The 17,164-nt window shown below is 32.1% G+C and overlaps 1 pseudogene; it reads left to right on the top strand.

Moving 5' to 3' along the window:
* The first annotated feature begins 481 nt into the window (after positions 1-481).
* On the top strand, positions 482-956 carry LOC141554276 (elongin-C pseudogene; annotated as a pseudogene).
* The last annotated feature ends 16,208 nt before the right edge of the window (positions 957-17,164 follow it).

Genomic DNA, 17,164 nt, shown 5'->3' with positions numbered 1-17,164 from the left:
CTCAAAATCCAAGAATCTCCATGCTTTCTTACCATACTATTTTTCTTGATCAATACCATACAACTCTTTATCATGTGGTCTACATCAGAGAAAAACTGATCTACTCCTCTTACCCCGACTCTATTTCCATGTATATGAAAATTGTTCATGATTCTTTTGATTCACTTATTTACATTTTACATGATAATTTCTTATATATTATGCCCTTCTACTAACCTTTATGTGTTTTACTATAAGATATGTATGATTTAAATTTGCTTCCAACCCCGATTCATTTCCTGTGAAATCTTATTTGTTCACATGTATGAGGGAAGTTTTTTTAAAAAGAAGTCTTTGTCTTTCAGAAGACATTCAAATAAGTCAAAACAAAGAAAACTGAAACTCCATTAAAAAAAACAAGAATGAATATTTATAAGCAAAAATGAGTACAAGATGTATAGAAAAATAAAGAGGATGAGCGGGGCGGGGGGGGGGGGGGGCGGCCCTGGGAGCTGGGGCTATGGCGGTGAGTGGGGAGCCAACTGCAGCGGCTGCAGAACTGACAAGAAGGTGTTTTGTTAAAATTCCTGTGGAAATAAAATATAATTTCATAAGGAGATAATGGATGGAGAAGAGAAAACATATGGTGGGTGTGAGGGCCCAGATGCAATGTATGTGAAATTGATATCTTCCGATGGTCATGAATTTATCATTAAAAGAGAGCATGCTTTAACATTAGGAACAATAAAAGCCATGTTAAGTGGCCCAGGTCAGTTTGCTGAAAACAAAACCAATGAGGTTAATTTTAGAGAAATTCCATCACATGTGCTATCAAAAGTATGCATGTATTTTACCTACAAGGTTCTCTTGTAGGTACACTAACAGCTCTACAGAGATTCCTGAATTTCCAATTGCACCTGAAATTGCACTGGAATTGCTGATGGCTGTGAACTTCCTAGATTGTTAAATAAAATAAATTATAATAAACTGTTAACTTTTTCAGTATTTAATACCTGTAGTTCAGCTAGTAACTTTTTTCATATAGCATGTTGTGTGTGGGGGTGTGGTTGTGGGGAGTGGTGGAGAACTGTAAAGTTCATTGCAAAGCAGATACATTCAGTCCTTTCTTTTGCATAGCAATCAGAGTTGAAATTTGTTTTGTCACTTAAATAAAATAAGGACATTTTCATTAAATGAGGAATAAACAATTATGCCAATTAGTAGATGGCTATGCCTTATCCTTTAGGTGTGGCTTTAAATATTAGAACAATGATTATAAGTACTGAAATTTAGGCATATACTGCAGGTTTATACTGGCTTAAGTATTTTTAGGAGGTTTATTTTCAGACGGGTCGGGTTATTTTGAACCTGTCATAGCTGTCTAGCATTAATTTTGCAACTCTTTTGCATTGTCAACTTGTGTTTATATAGCTCTGCCAAAACATTAATTTTTTTAATAACTCAAATACCTAAGAATTGATCTTGTGTCTTTTGATAAATTGCAGGCATGTTAGCATATCAAAGTGTATCTGCATATCTGTTTTTGTCATATAACTTAAGTGGTACTTTTCTTTTAAATCATTATGGAAGTTTGTTCGGTATAGCTTTTGCAATAGTGAACTTTAGCCAAGTTATCAATAAGTAACTATAGTACTAGATAGTTTGGCTCTGAAAACTTTGGGATAATCATACAGTAATATTCTTTTTGAACAATCCAAAGTACTGTACTTAATCATCTAGCTAAGAAAGCTTCCTTTGCAATTTTCACTTTTCACATACTACATTAAAAAAGAATCATTAAGCAATTGTATTAAAATAAAATCATGGCAAAATTCAGCCTCCACACCCCCTGTACTTCTATTCCCCCCCAAAAAAAATACTAGAATTGAACAAAAAATAATCATCTTTGAAGGACTGTGAAATTTATGGTAAAAGCCTAGCATAAAGCGACTTAATGATTTATGGGTTTGTGTCTTTGAATGTAGTAGCTATTTAGAGATTTCCTAATACTAAGAAACAAAGCTCATACATAATAAGGATAATGACTACATTAGTGTTAATTAGGTTCATTTTGATGAAAATATACATTACTTTAACCATTAGTATTATCAAGGACAAATTAAATTTTCACTCAACAATCTTTCCTAGGTATGGAGTCAAGAATATGAAGGCTGTTTCAGCTTCCTACTTTCCAAATAGCAGAATTAGTTATACAAATGTAAATTTAAATACTGGTGACTAGATTATTTTAGTTCACTCAACAGATTACCAAGAAAAAAAATTATCTGAAAACCTAATCAGTTTGTTCTTAATCTTAATTGGAAATAATTATTACATCTAGTTTAGTAATTCATTAAGTCAAATTCTGGTTCATATACACAATATCAAAGTATTTACTGATATCTGCTTAAGTGCAGGGATTTTTAATGCTAGATAGTAACAAATACCAATTATGTACAGATATGATGATCTTATAGGTCAAGATGGTAGCAGAAACTACATTTCTAATGGGCTCTGTCCTAATAGATTACCTTTTTAACTCATAGCTACACTTGAACACATCATAAAATATAAAAATTGATGTCCACAGATTAGTATGGCTAGAATTCAGATGAGAAATTATGTAATTCAAAAATGGTACTGAATGATAAAATGCTTAGTAAAGAATGAGATATTTTGTATTATATGTAGTCTAGCTTGATTTCAAAAGCATTAAATTCCCCAGTTTATGATTTTTAATTCTCATAGGTATTTTCGGTCATTGTATTATATACCCAGAATGATTAGATATTACATGTTTTAATTTAAGAGATTTTAAGTCATATATTCAAATTTATAATTGTTTTTGAAATTGATAGTAGCTTATTTTTAAAATTTCATTTAAACCTGTGTTGTAGCATTTGCAGCATATAGGATTCTATTTTAAATAAAATCCTTTACAGCAAAAAAAAATAAATAAAAAATAAAGAGGATGATTTATTAAAAATTCTGACATTTTAATAATATTAAACAAAATATTTGAAGCTAATCTACCTAAACCATTATTAATGGCTCAAGCTTTGTCTTTCTTTTGCAAACAGAACAAAGAAAATAAAAGCAAGTTGGTCATCTTATTTGCTCCTGCTTTGACCACTGGAATGCCATAACATTTAGATTCTTCATTTTGATCAAGTTGACCTACTTTTTCTCCAGAATTTCTGAGTCTTAGAATTTCTGAATATAGATTCATTCTATTGATCCTTTAGCCACTTCAGTCAAAAAGGAACAAATGTCATTAAATCCAGAAGCTGAATACTTTCATGGATATATCAATTTTTCTCCTGTGCTTGAATGTTGAACAATAGAATAGGAGTCAATCAATAAACAAGAAGTCTGTCTGTAAGACATTGAATAAATCAATCACAGCAACTGTTTATGGAAGCCCTACCAGTATGGCAGTGTGGTATAGCAACAAAATACAAAGTCACAGTCAGATAATGGGCTTCCCAATCCAAGCTCCAAAGTTTCCTCCTGGAAGTGCTCAGGTGGTTCTTGCAAGGAAAAGTACTTTTATTTTTTGTTGTTTATATTTAAAAAAATATATATATATATTTAAACTATATATATATATATATAATGTATAATATAACTATAAAACCATTATTAATATTATGCACACAAGCTGCTATATAGGAATATAAATGTCAAATATTTTTATCTTTTCTCAAGGAACTTACACAATAGTTTCAAAGAAGAGCTATGCATTACTAAAAAAGTAAACTGATAGTATAAAATTATTATTTTGATTTTCGTAATGTTTCTTAAAAATCCATGTTCTTGAATTATTATGGGAAATTGGTAAACCTACATTCTCACAAGCACTGCCACTGCAGATCAAGTTTTGTCAGGTCCCATCTAGCTGTATGTCTCTGATACAAGGACTAAGCTAGCCATGTGCTGAAAAGTTCATCACTGGAACTGTAGTCCACTATCTGACAATGTTTTTGCATACAGCAACTAAGAAAGTCTCTTCACTAAAATGTAAAGGATATAAATGTAATCTCTAAGGATAAGGGTAGTGCCTCAACAGGTATACACACACACACACACACACACACACACACAATGCATAGACATGTACATCTGCCATAGATTTATTGATTAAAAAAAAAAAAAGATAAGAGAGCAGGAGGAATAAAAATTAGTTAACAAGATCTGATTTATGCCCCTTGGATAAATGGCAAAAGGACAGTAACAAATATACATTTTTAAAATCACAAGTTATTAACAGTTATGTTGAAAAATTCTTTAAATCTTAAAGAGTAATTTAAGTCAAAATTTGTCAGATGTTTTACCTCATACCAAGAAAAATAACTGTCAAAACTATAGTCAATATTGACAGTTTGGGGAAAAGTGTCTGTTATACCACTGGTGGCACAGTAAACTGACACATTTTATTAGAAAATAATTTGGAAATATTAAAAGAAAGTGACTAAAATTGTCCATATTACCTAACCTAGACTGCCATTGTTAGAAAAATGCTCTAATAACATAAAAAGCAAAAAGAAAAATTTTATATACTCTGAGATATTCCTATTACTCATTTTATTTATTTTTTTGTTGTAGCAAAAAATACAAATAAGATATATGACCATTAACTGGAAAACAGCTAAACAAATTTACATACTTGAAAGTAATAGAATATTACTTCAATGTGTGCAAATCACTTCAGAAAATCAGGGAACCACTTCCATGTATGAAGGGAACGGAACCAAGAAAGAAATAAAAATAATGACATAATAACAAAGTCACAGTATATGATTATAATAACCAAAGAAGAGATGGGGAAAAAATGTACCCTATTCCTTCTCTACAGAGATATTAGGGAATGCATGTACTGTCACGATCATTTTAATTTTGAGTTAGTTTAGCTGAACTTCTTTTTTAGATATTAATTATTAATTCCAAAGTTGCTTCAGTTGTTATGAGGAGGAGCTTATTTTGTGAAACAAAAGTGACAATAGATTAAAAAAAATGTTTTAAATAAATTTACAGATGGGTCACATAGTCATAAAATTACCACTAGTGAAGGGCAACTAGATCTTGGTCAAGGGCACCAATATTTAAAAGAGCACACAACAATTTTTTTAAAAAGATGTATACTTTTAAATTTTTGTATGTTTCCATTTTAAAAGTTTTCATTCTGTAAAATCATAGAAAAATTAAAATATTACTTCTTTATTTAGAATAAACTACTAAAATTAAAAAGCCACCTGATTACTGCTTTACCACTTCTTTATAAACACATATCAAGTAAGCTCCTCCCCTCCATCTAAATTCTCATGGCAGTTTTCTCCCTAGCATCATTGCCCTCAATGTTAATATTAGTTCTTATGTCCTTCCATTCTCATACATGTTCTTTTTCCAAGATCTCTCTCTGTCTACCAGAAATATTAGGGTCTCCCTAGTGCCATAGTTAGTGTTATAGGAGAGTCACATCTCTCATACCTTAATTCATCCTATCTCAATTCATTGTTTTAGATTTTGTTTTTCTTTTGGTAATAGCTTTTGATTTCAAAATATATACAAATAAAGAAATAGAGTTTTCCATATTCATACTTACAAAACATTGTGTTCCAAATTCTCTCTCTTTTTCCCTCTCCCCTCCCCTAGACAAAAAGTATAATTCTATTTAACGTGCTGTTGTCTCCAGAAGCTGCCAATCGCTCTCTGGGAGGAGATCTGCTGTGTCAACTCAAATCTCTCGGACAGATTCTTCTTCCTGTACAGAGCCAACTTCCCTTACTGCAGAGAGCAGCCTCAAGTCTAGTCCAGACAAAAACTCCCTTTTCCTCCAGAGCTGCCCTCTTTTATCCTCCCAGAGAATGGGCATGGGATAATGCAAGGGCTTCTGGGAAGAATTACTTCAACCAATGAACTTGCTCCTCCTAAGCATGCAAGCTCCTCCCCAGGAATTCAAAGGGGTTGAACTCCTAGTAAAGACCAGAACTAGAGAATTGATAAGTACCGACTTAGCACTTAGTAAGAACCTAACAATTCTACAATACATATTTCTACAATCATCATACTGCAGAAGAAAAATCAAATCAAAAAGAAAAAATATGAGAAATAAAAACAAGAGCAAGCAAAAACTTATATTCCGATTTTTCTCCCCCTTTCCCCCCTCCTCAAACACTTAGACAGGAAGTAATCCACTATGTTAAACATAAGAAATCCTTCTAAACATATTTCCATTTGTCATGCTGAACAAGAAAAATCAGAATGTTCAGAATGTTCAGAATTTTAAAGTTTGTATTTAGTGGTTCGTTTTCTACCTTTTTTCGTTGCATGTTCAATTCATTGATCTTCTCTTTCATTCAAGTAAGCATCTTGAAACGTAAAATTTCTCCTAAGAATTGCTTTGGCTCCATCCCATAAATTTTAGTATGTTTTTCATTATTGTTATTCACTTAGATGACATTATTGATTGCTTTTATGATTTGTTATTTCACCCACTCATTATTTAGGATTAGATTGTATAGTTGCCGATTAATTTTTAGTTTATGTTTTTCTGACCCTTTATTACATGTAATTTTGTTTCATCATAATTTGAAAAAGATGCATTTACTATTTCTGAATTTTGCATTTAATTTTGAGTTTTTATGCCCTAATATATGGTCAATTTTTGTATAGGTTCCATGTACTGTATGAAAATATATTCCTTTCTGTCTACATTCAATTTTCTCCAAAGGTCTATCATATCTAATTTTTTATAAAATTCAATTTATTTCCTTAACTTTCATGTTTATTTTGTGGTTTGATTTATTTAGTTCTGCTAGAACTCACTATAAGCATAGTTTTGCTGTGTACTTCTTGCAGCTCTCTTAACTTCTCTAGGAATCTGGATACTATACCACTTGACATATAAATATATATATATATATATATTTAGTATTGATATTATTTCATTACCTATAGTGCTCTTTAGCAAAATGGAGTTTTCTGCCTTATCTGTTTTAATTATATCTAATTTTTTTGTTTGTTTGATTTTGTTTTTTTTGTTTTTTTGCTTAATATGATAACAGAATTGCTTTCTCTGTTTTTTTTTTTTTTTTTTTTTTTTTTTTTTTTTTTTTTTTTTTATGTCACCTAAAGCATAATAGATTCTGTTCCAGCCTTTTACCTTTATTCTGTATGTTTCACTATGCTTTAAATGTGTGTCCTCTTTAGGAGAGTTCACCCCATTCACATTTACAGTTAAAACTACTAATTCTATATTTTCTGCCATTTTTTTACCCCAAATTATACTTTTGTCTTTCTTTTTCCCCTTTTACTCTTTCCCAGTATTTTATTTATGATCACCACTTGCCACAAGCATCTCACCTCCTTTAGAGGTTCTCTCCCTTTCTTACACCTTTCCCCTACTCTTTCTGTTTTTTTTTTTTTTTCCGTTAGCCTACTCCTTCCCTTTTCCTCTTGCCCCTCCTACTTTCCTGTACAGTGAAAGAAATTTCTCTGTGAAACCAAAAATGTCTAATATTCTCCTTTGAGCCAAATCTCATGAGAGTAAGATTCACACAATATTTACCCCCCCTCCTTTCTTTCCCTTAGTTATAACAATTTGTCTTTGTCTCATCCTGAGATGTAATTTCACTCATTTTATTTCCACTTTCCCCCTTTTCTAGTACAATTCCCTTTCCACCTTGTTTCTTTTTTATGTTATAACAATAAAATCAAATTATACATGCACTCTATGTATACCCATAATAGAGATATAGTTCTCAAGAGTTCTTTTCTTTTTACATTGTTATGCTTCTCTTAAATTCTATATTTGACGGTCAATTTTTTTGTTCAACTCTGATCTGTTCAATAGAAATAAATGAAATTCACCTGTTTCATTGAAAGTCCATCTTCTATGAATGGATGTCCATCAATTGGAGAATGGTTGGGTAAATTATGGTATATGAAGGTTATGGAATATTATTGCTCTGTAAGAAATGACCAGCAGGAGGAATACAGAGAGGCTTGGAGAGACTTACATCAACTGATGCTGAGTGAAATGAATAGAACCAGAAGATTGCTGTACACTTCAATGTTGTATGAAGATGTATTCTGATGGAAGTGGATATCTTCAACATAAAGAAGATCCAACTCACTTCCAGTTGATCAATGATGCACAGAAACAACTATACCCAGAGAAGGAACACTGGGAAGTGAATGTAAATTGTTAGCACTACTGTCTATCTGCCCAGGTTACTTATACCTTCGGAATCAAATACTTAATGTGCAACAAGAAAATGGTATTTACACATATATATTGTATCTAGGTTATATTGTAACATATGTAAAATGTATGGGATTGCCTGTCATCAAGGGGAGGGAGTAAAGGGAGGGAGGGGATAATGGAAATGAATACAAGGGATAATATTATAAAAAAAATTACTCATGCATATATACTGTGAAAAAAAATTATAAATTAAAAATAAATAAATAAATAAAAAATAAAAATAAATAAAAATAAAAAAAAGAATGTCCATCTTCTTCCATGAAAGAAAATGCTTAGTTTATTAGGGCAGTTTATTCTTGGCTGCATTCCAAGTTCCTTTGCTTTTCAAAATATCAGATCACAGAATCTTGGATCCTTTAAGGTAAAAGCTGCTAAGTTCTCAGTAATCCTGATTTTGGCTCCTTAGTGATTTAATTGTTTCTTTCTGTCTATTTGAAATATTTTTTTCTTTATCAGATAGTCCTACAATTTAGCCATGATACTCCTTGGAGATTTCATTTTGGGATCTCTTTCAGGGGGTGATCAGTGAATTCTTTCAATGGCTATTTGACTTTTAATTCTAGGACATCAGGACAATTTTCTTTCATGATTTACTGAAAGATAATTTCTAGACTCTTTTTTAATCATGATTTTCAGAAAATTCAATTATCTATAGATTATCTTTCCTAGATCTATTTTCCAAGTCAGTTATTTTTCCAAGTGGTTATTTTATATTTTCTTATTTTTTCATTTTTTTTTTTTTGTTTTGCTTGACTGTTTCTTGATGTCTCATTGAGTCATTCATTTCTATATGTTCAGTTCTGATTTTTAGTGAATTATTTTCTTCAGTTACCTTTTTAGTTTTTAGTTTTTTGTTTTTTTTGTTTTTTAATTTGCCCAAATTAAATTTTAAATGAATTGTTCTAACAACTTTTTTTTTCCATTTCACAAGTTCTGGTTTTCAGGGAAATGTTTTCTTTTCCCACTTCAAAAATTCTGTTTTTCAGACAGTTGTTTCTTTTTCCATTTTGTCAAATCTATTTTGTAAGAAGTTATGTTTTTTTTTCCATTTCACTAAATCTATTTTCCATCATTCTGCTTTTTTAAATGATGTTTTTTGTAAAGGCCATATTGTAGCATTCTGGCTTTCAATTCAGTCTGCTATCCACTTCTGTTTAAAGGAAGTTTACTCCATTCATATTTACAGTTAAAATTACTAACTCTGTATTTCCTGTCATCTTATTTTCCAGAAATTATACTTTCTTTTCCCCTTTTCCCTCCACACCAATATTTTTCTTCTGACCATCACTTCCTCAATTTGCCTTGCCTTTTTACAGCTCCATCCTATTTTCTTATTCTTTTCCCTTTCTACTTCTGTTTTCTCTTCTATTAGTGTCCCCCTTTCTTTCCCATTTCCCCCTCCTTTTTCCCTATAGGTTGAGACAAGTTTCTCTATCAAACTCAATATGTCTAATATTCTCTCTCTGAGCCAAATTCAATGGGATTAAGTTTTACACAATGCTCATTCCTTCCCTTATTTCCTTTAACTGTAATACTAAATTTTTTGCTTCTTCAGGTGAGATAATTTACCACATTTACCTCTCTTTTTCTCTTCTTCCTGTAGCATCACTTTCCATTCCTCAATTTCTTTTTTATATCATCACAATAAATTCAAATTATGCTGATGCTCCCTAAGCATATACCCCTAACAAAGATTCATTTCTCAAGAATTAAACATGTCATCTTCCTGTATAAACATTTTAACCTTTAAAAACATAGTTTTTCTTCCCTTTTCACCTCTTAATGCTTCTCTTGAGTTCTGGGTTTGAAGATCAAATTTTCTGTTCAACTCATCTTTTCATTATAAATAATTGAAATATCATACTTCATCAAATGTCCACCCTTTCTCCTGAAAGATATTGCCTAATTTTGCTGGGTACTTGATTCTTTGCTGTAGTCCAGGCTTCTTTGTCCTCTGGAATAGCATATTTCAGGCCATTCAATCCTTTAATGGGGAAGCTGCAATGCTGATTATGGCTTCTTGATATATGAATTCTTTCTTTTTGGCTTCTTATAGTATTTTCTTCTTAATCTGATAATTCTTGAATTTAGCTACAATATTCTTTGGGGCTGGGGCTAGAGCTGGTGGTGCTACAGGGTTTCTTACTATGCTGCTTATGTCTGTTCAAGTCCTGCCTATTATGCTGGAGTTTAGAGGCTCATATTTTGCTTTTTTTCAGTTGTGTGGAAGGTCACAGGTCTGCTGATCCACTAGCCTTCTGAACCAGAACAAAGTAACCAACCCTGTTGGATTTTGGGCAAGAGCGTCTTGCAAGGTATCCTACATCAGGACTCCATGCATCAGGCCTCCTTTGGCCGGACATCTATTTTGTGTCTGTACTGGACCATGTTCATCCTTGCTCAATGAAACAGACCTTTCCTGGAATCCTTTTATAATATCTTAAGCTAAAAAGTTATTACATTCCAACTATTTGTGGGTTTTGTTACTCCAAAATCTGTTCAGAGGTCTGATCTAGCCTCCTAATAGTGATTCAAAAGGAATCAGGGAAGAAATCAGGCAATGTCCTGTCTACTCTCTACCATCTTGGCTCTAGCTCCCTGTTTTTCTTATATTTTGTACATAATAAAATTTAGGGGAAATCTCATGATGCTTGTCTGGGCATTACTTGCCCTGGGAACCAGAATTGCTGTCTACAATTTTGCCCATAATATGAGTCCCAATAAATTTCTCCAAAGTTTCTTTCCTAATGACGTCAGACTATATTAAAGAAGGAAGGACATCATGAAAATCTTGATCATAATTCATCTAAATTTCTAATTCTTAATCTAAATTTCACTATCATTTAAGTGAAAATTAGTTTATTTTCTCTTCCAAGATTTGGTGCTCCACAGGAGTTCAATGGATGTGTGTTGATAACAAAATAATAGTAAAAATGTCTGTATTATTATAATGATGGTTTGAGGTATTATTATCAACATTAATATCAAGCATTCATCAGCAGAATTCTGTTTAAATAATGTCCTCAGCTTTGCCAAGGACATTTCCATGAGATTAAAGTTCTGCCCATCTTGTTCTTACTTCAATTCTTGGGACTATGAAAATCAGAGCCATGCTGTAATTTCTGCTGTGGATGAAAACTCTAAAGTAGCATATTGAATGTAAATGCAAATTGAGTCTGCCACCGAAAATCTTCTGCTTACCCATTCACTGCAGACAGGATTTCTCCTGAGCGTGCATTGCAGCACTAAAAATGGGAAGTGTAAATTTAGACCTGCTGTACTGTTGTCTATGATCATTATAAATAAGAACACCAGAAACCCTGGAAATCAGAATAAAAAGCCCCTACTGGGCCCATTATCCCTGTTCCTTTTGTTTGCCTCTTCTTCTATTTCCCATTATTCGCTCACCTCCGATTACATATCATAGCTCTTGCCAACCCATAACTGACCTCTCCAGTTAGAGAGTAGATAAGGTAACTGTCAAAAGACAAACTAAATATGTAGATTTTAAAAAGGCACAGAAAGAATTTTATCTTTAAAAAGTGGTCAGCTGTGAAAGTTCCAAAGTTATGAAGGGTTCCAGACTACTCCACATAGATCAGGCTTTAGATCTGCTCTCTTACTCTGTCTTCAGTAAAAGTTATTTTTATTCTTCCCTAGGGAATCTCTTTTAAACATGAAAATTAGGTTGCATTAATTTTGTTCCAAGATCAACTAGGGGAAGGACACACTGTGTTAGGTTTTGGCACTGGACACTTCTTCATATTCATCCGCATGCATTAACCTTCATCTTATTTGTGGAGTTATTTGGCTCTTGGTGAGTCATGAATAATTTCATTACATATTAAGAATTTACTCACATTGTATCTTTGTGCATTTTTGCTAATATTTACAGTTTGTAAATAGTGAATAAATATGTAATAGATGGGGCAGAGTTTCTAAGGTTTTAATGATGCTTAAGCCTGTCATGTACTATAACCTTTTGTAGGCTTATATAATATTCAGCTCTTCAATTCAGCATCAGGACTGTTATCATATGTTGATGGGAAAATAACAGCCATGTTGGGGCTATCCAGTCACTAATAATTTCTATTTTGATTTGATTAGCATATAAATGTTACTGGATTTATGCAGTGTCAGGGAAAATATACATTAAAAGTACTTGTCAGTGTTGTCTCCTTTCTTTTAATAGGGGAGGGGGATTAGAAATAGGGAGAGATGGAGGACAGGGGAGATAGAAACAGAGACAGAGAAAAAGAGAAATGAGAGAATGAGAAAGAGATGAGGTTATAAAAGGAGAGGAGAAACAAAACAGCAATTTTTTTCAGCAAATCAGTTGGCATCAATTGTGTTTAGAATTCTTTGTTTCATAGGTTATGTCTATGTATGTAGGGAAGTGTGTGGTAAAGTCTTCTGCTCAATGTTTTTGTTGAGAGAGTTATCAGTACACTCAAAATACTGGTAAAAATGACCTCGATTCTGAGCACTTATATTTAAGCTCCAACTAGAATAGGCATATTTTTTCATTTATTAGATCAAAACAAACAGAAGTTATTCCTGAAATTGTCTAAACACTGAGGATTGAAACAACAAGGGTTATACAATAGAGTTTTCTCTTCTAGAGTATACTAACCACAAACATCAGTTCTATAAGCTTGTAACTTTGTTCATATTTTTTATAATCCACAGGCCAGTATCCTCATCTTAAAAACAAAACAAAACAAAACAAACAAACAAAAACAAAAAACAAAAACAAAAACAAAACCAAAACCAAAACCAAAAACAAAAAAACTAGATTGTCTTTGAATTTCTTTTCAGCACTAAGGTCCCAAATAAAACAATTCCTACAAATATAGAACTTTATGGTTTTGAATGACTTGTTATAGTAATAATAACATAGGCTCTGAAAAAAAGTGTATTATGACAGAATAGAATATCCATGCTTGATAGTGGTAGGAAATTAGGTTTTAAAGATAGATGGGACCATATTGTATAGGATCTTGATTGCTACAAGACTGAACTTTTAACATGAAAGCAGTGTGATACCAGTGCATGCTTTGATGGTGCAGGATAAGATTGATCCATGAGACTTTTCTGTTTCCATCCCCTTACCTCCTTTCTAACTTTTACTTGGAACAGTTGGCAAAGCACTGGGTCTGGATTCAGGGAGGCTTGGGTTCAAATTTGGCTCCAAACACTTGCTGTGTCTTCTGGGATAAGTCACATAATCTTTATTTGTCTAATTTTTTTAGCTTGTATAATGGCAATATTATAGTGTGTTAAGCATAGTGTCCAGCATAGAGTAAGAAGTATACAAATGTTTATTGTTGTTGATGTTAGTAACTATTTTTTTCTATTAATTCTTAAATAGTTTGTTAGGCAACAGTTTGTGCTACAATTTTTATTTCCATACTCTAAATTCTCAGAATGCCACAACTGAATCATTATACCCAGGAAACAAATGAACCCATTCAATAATGACAATTTATAACCACATACATTGAGCAAATGCATAAATAGCTAAAATATAAATGATGTTCAAGTTTATTTATAGTCAACAATATCTTAGTTAAGACTTGATGGTAATTTGAGATTTTCAAGTTATGTTTTGCATATACATTTTATAACTTAGTAGGGAAATATACTTAATAGACAAAAATAATACCAGTTTTAATTTATAAATAAAAGGAATGCAAAGTTTCATGATGTCAAAGGAGAGATAAGATTTGTCAACTGGAAGAAATAATTATGATGGCTGACATTTATATAGCATTATAAAGCTGACAAGTAGTTATTTATTACTTGATTTCAGAAACTCTAGTAGGTAGACTGTACAAGTATTATTGCCTCCCTTCACAAAGCTGGAAATATTGAAGATAGAATTAAAAACCAATTTTATTGACTCCAATCCAGGGTTCCTAGTGTAGATGTTTTGAAATTAAAAGTAATTTTTTTATTGGATGATAGGCAGCCAAGAGGCATATTTTAAACTACCAGAGGTCAATGACCTCATCCTTTATGCATGTATCCATTTATGTAGTGAAGCCAGAAATGGATTGGATTAAGTTATGTCTTATGGAATGAAAAATGAATCTGTAAATCTCTCTGTCTCTGTCTAGCAGTTTCTCTTTTTGTCTTTTATTATTCATTTATTTAACTTATTTATTTAGATTCCATATCCTTAAAAGTTCTATGATCTTTTAACATTTAACAACATGTTTTACCCAACCAAATTCATTTAAAAAATTTTTAAATTAAATTAATTCATTTAACAACATGTTTTACCCAACCAAATTTACTATGCCAGCTTTCCTCTATTTTTTTTTTGTTCTGTTTTTAAAGAATGATTAAAGATAAAAAAAAATCCAGATTGGATATATATCACTGGAGATATTCAGCAAAGGCAGAATCATAATATGTCACAGATTCCTCAGTTTGATTGGAAGTTCATCTACAACTTCCAACTCATTCTAAGATCTATAATTCCTTGATCATTTTCTCTGTGGTCTCTAAAATGCAAATACTTCAAGACCTCTTTCTTATTAAGTCCATGATCAACAGTTTTCCCTAGGGAAATGTTTTTTAGAGTTATGACTGAAATATGAGAAAATGAAATATTCCACCCTATTAATAGTAATTTGTTTTGTTATTGTTATTTTTCCCATGTCTTTAAAAAAGTTACCAAAACTAAGAGAAGAGCATGCTATCTGCTGGTAAGCTGGGAATAAAGTACATAGTTAATCTTACTAATGTAAGAGGGAAAAAAAATCCTATTGCCTGCCCAATGTCTGTTGTTATTTTAAAAAGCAAATACAGATGGATCTCAGTATACCCACATCCTGGATGGGTGTGAAAATTATGACAACCACCATTTGCTTTGAAGAAAAGAAAAGCACGAATTTTCTAAGGCTGCTAATTGTACATCAAATTGACAAGAACATAAGTTCCCAGATTTGGTGTTAAGACCACAGCAAAACAGACTGGAAAGCACAGCTTGTGAATTTGTGATGGCAAGCAAAACTTCCAACACAATAAAGAAGCAAACCTCAAGGTTACCCAAACCGCTACTGCCATCCTTCTGGAATCCCTGAGGTCAAGCTATTACAATTAATCAACAGGTTTTTATTGGGCATCTCCACATACATACAGTACTGAAAAATCAATTGATGAAGATCATAAAACTGATATTGTTAGATTCTGTCTTGCTATTCATTGGAAAGAAGTAATTTAGATAAAATATTTTGAGAAGCTAGAGAAGAGTATGAGAATATCAATTAACTGGTGATGTCTACTATGTCAAATCACACTGACAGGCATTGCAAGAAGTAATTAAAAATAATTTTATAGTACAATTCTTACCCTCACAGCGCTAGCATTCTCTTAAAGGAAATAAGACTTTGAGGAATAAAATACTCAAGCATCAATACAATAAAATAAAGCAAAATACAGGAAAAATGATTACCAAAAGATAATAGTTACTTTGTGACTGTAATTGCTATGATGATGTCCATTGGTATGGGACTATCTATTTATATAGAGAAATAAGCTGCCCTTTGTGAGGGATAAGGTGAAGTGGTTGCAAAGGGAAACCTATAGCTTTCTTCAGTTTCTTTTGTTAAACTCCAAAGCCAGAATCCTTGTGAACCCTTTAAGCTTTAATTCATTTTCATGACTTGTGAAGCAATTAATTTCTGGGCATTTTTGGCTTCCAGCTTCAAGAGAGAAGATGGGGAGAACAATTTGTTGATAAAGGAAACATTTTGTTGATAAAGGAAAAGACTCTGAGAAAACACAGTAGGACCTGACAGTTACCATCATATTCCTATTTCCAGCTTGCCACACAAGAGATTTCAGGAAGTGTTTCCCTTATAAAAAATGAGAACACTGTTTTGATTAAACTGAGTTATTTTGTTTCATATAGTTCCTTCAATAGTTTTGTCTGGTACATATTCTTCTATGTAAGGTTTCTTTGACTTCTGTTTTGCTGTGATTTGAATAAATGGGTTTCTTTCCTACTTGCTCTGTGTTCATTGTAGAACTGGTATTTGGTAGCAAAGAAGTTAAGCTGGTAAGTAAAACTTGAGACTCCCTTTTCCCTCAAAAATGACAGTGATCAGAAGTTAGATGAGGCTACAAAATATCCCCAAGTCTAATAATATTAATAACCAGAATTGATAAAAACAGTATCTATGGAACTTTTGTTATAGAGAGGTGGGGTGAGAGTACTGCCACAATGAAAAGACATCTACCCATTCTCCATCTCCCCCCCACCATACACATATCAAGAAATATAATTATAAATAAGGATAGTTTTTTGTGTTTAATACAAATTAAGTTTATTTTGTTTTCCTTTCCGCCACAATAAGGATTGTTCATCTCAAATAGAGTTGTAATAGAAAATTGAATGTCCTATTCCGTAGAGTCAAGAATCCAAGACTCACAATGATGCTATGACAAAATTGATCCCTTAACATAGGACTTGGCAAGTGGCAAAATAAGTAATAATATAAGAAGACTAAGATAGGAGGGTCATAGTAATGGTAATGTGGGATACATCCTTGTATTAAAAGGAAGAATAGATGTCTCTGATCAGAGCGTTTCTCAGAGAAAGAGATTTTCCCTTCCCCAGATAAAAGTGTCCCAATCCACTGACAATAGTCATTGTTCTGCCAAGGGATTTAACTAGGATCTTTGTAAAAAAAATTTAAGCATAGAGTTTGTTTATCTATTTTTCTATGTATAGAAGCATGGTGATAAAGTGATTAGATTGAGTTCATTTTCCATTATCTATTTGCTACTTCTACAACTATTGTTCCCTTTTTCGGGATACGCACTCACATGAACACAAATGTATATATGCATATATATGTACATACATTCATGTGAATATTTGCATATAAATACATACATATATATATA

The sequence above is a fragment of the Sminthopsis crassicaudata genome, chromosome 1 (genome assembly GCF_048593235.1).
Source record: "Sminthopsis crassicaudata isolate SCR6 chromosome 1, ASM4859323v1, whole genome shotgun sequence".
NCBI lineage: Eukaryota > Metazoa > Chordata > Mammalia > Dasyuromorphia > Dasyuridae > Sminthopsis > Sminthopsis crassicaudata.
Note: the sequence above shows the minus strand (reverse complement) of the source record. Positions and strands in the feature narration are given on the sequence as shown.